The sequence below is a fragment of the Salvelinus sp. IW2-2015 genome, unplaced genomic scaffold (assembly GCF_002910315.2).
Source record: "Salvelinus sp. IW2-2015 unplaced genomic scaffold, ASM291031v2 Un_scaffold1822, whole genome shotgun sequence".
NCBI classification, from domain to species: Eukaryota; Metazoa; Chordata; class Actinopteri; order Salmoniformes; family Salmonidae; genus Salvelinus; species Salvelinus sp. IW2-2015.
In genome coordinates, this window is record NW_019943194.1 from 94,096 (window position 1) to 96,365 (window position 2,270).

Here is a 2,270-nt window from a genome sequence, read left to right on the forward strand (position 1 = left end):
AGAGGTCTCTTCTCTCTCTGTATCGGTCTGTCTGATTGGTGTAGAGGTCTCTTCTCTCTCTGTATCGGTCTGTCTGATTGGTGTAGAGGTCTCTTTATGTGAGAAGCTAGAGGGAGCATTAATCACTTCCAGACTATCTTTGGATGGGAAGAGATATTTAAACAACTGGCAGGCAGAGGTAATGTAGGAGGTCTGCCCTGTTCTGCTGTTAGGAGAAGAAGCTCTGATGCAGGCGCAGAGAAACAGCTGCACTTTTCCAGGACATTAAAATCTGAAACTGCTGCAATATTCACATTGAGTGATGTTGGGGGGGAGGGAGGGGGAGGGGGGGGTGGACTCAAGGAATAGCAGGACTAGGCAAGGAGTGGAGACAGGCTTCTCCGTGCCAAGATGGCGGTGAGTGAGTAGGGCTATGCGTGCAAATGGAGCATTAGCGGAGAGATGCTTCTACCTGGTCCAGCAAACTCAACCCAGAACCCACTCCCACACTGCATCATTATGTACAGGGGGGAAAGGAGGGAGTGAGGCTTGTTTTTGATTTGATCCAGCAGCACAATGACTGGGCCTGCCTGCCATCAGGGCAGGAAAAATAAGACATTTCTGGTAAACTGCGATTGAAAAGTTTTTGGCTTTCAGGGCAGAACTGTGAGGTCAGAGATTGAGGGAAGACAAGAGTTGTTTCTCTCTCTAGTTAGGTAATCTCCTAGCAAGCACACAGGGACCACTCCGCTCTCTGCCCAAACCCCCAGCCCTCCCATGATTCCCTGCTTCTCATGGCATCTCCGGCGTGTCGGCCTGCGACCTCTGGCGACCTCTCAGACACGAACCCTGTGGAAATCGACCAGGGGCTCATGTCTTACATCAGAGAGGTCCGTAATTGGGCCTCAACGCTCTCAGTTCCGCTTAATTACCCCCACCAACAGAGCCACTCGGCCTCCCGGGCCCCTTTGGGGGGGGGGGGGGTCCTGCCCGCTGCCTGCCTCTAATTGCTGCATACCCCTAAGACAATCTTGCCCACACAAAGCTGCTCGCAGCTGGGGTGTCAGAGTGCATTAGTGCTAGCGCCTGGCCAACAGGAATATGAACAAATGCTAGAGAAAGGCCAGATGGTCGTTTAATTAGAAGGACCAACCTTAACCCGGAGGCTGGAGACAGAACCACAATGTCCTTGGTCAAAGAAAACACCCATAAGGACATTTTGTTTTGATTGCTGTATTGATTGAGGCTTGAGAAAGTGGAGGGTTTGTGTAGTCATAGCGACAGAAGCGGATTCCTAAAGTAGGAGGACACAGTCAGGTGTGTCTATATAGTGTGGGATCATGGGATGAGAATGATTAAAACGGCCATCCAAAAAGGGAATCATCCTTAATTTGCTTCATTATGAAATCATGTATGCATAGAAAACCCATAAAACCCTTAATAGTGCTATAGTCAATTCTCTTTCCCTGAAACTCCACTACAAAAACCTCAAGGCAACTTCCCTTCCAGCACAGACTTCCTGAATAGGACACCAGTACTCTCCCCTTCCTSAATAGGACACCAGTACTCTCCCCTTCCTGAATAGGACAACAGTGTTTAGCCAGCGTAGCGTAGCCCAGCCAGCGTAGCCCAGCCTAGCCTAGCCCAGCCAGCCCAGCCAGCCTAGCCTACCCCAGCCAGCGTAGCGTAGCCCAGCCAGCCTAGCCTACCCCAGCCAGCGTAGCGTAGCCCAGCCAGCCCAGCCCAGCCTAGCCTAGCCTACCCCAGCCAGCCTACAGGTGCCCTGAGCCCAGGGAGGGCTCATATAAAACCAGTCAAGTACGACCCTTCTGCCTGGCTGCCTCCTTTCTCCGGTCCGGGCAGGAATGCAGGGAGGGGAACTTGGCTCCTGTCGCTTGGCATCACGTCAAGCCCATTATCCTTAGACAATAAACCAATTGTCACATTAAGTGTTTCAGACAGCAACTGACCATTAGCCTCTCGTCTAATCTAGCCTGGAGGAAGTGACGGCCTTCCTTTTCCTATCCCGCTCCTTTTTGGTTTCCCACCATGCCATTCTCCACGGAGCGTCCCACGACATGGGTACTGAGATAGGAGGGACACTGCATCACACACACACACCTGTTGAATACCCTGATTAAGTCAGTTATCTATAGTTATTTTTCACTACTTAAACTTAATTCACAATAAGAATGAATCAAGGCGGAAAACTCTGTACCTCCTCACTGTACACCAGCCAGAACATTCCATATCCACTTACTCTCTGTGTGTGTGTGTGTGTGTGTGTGTGT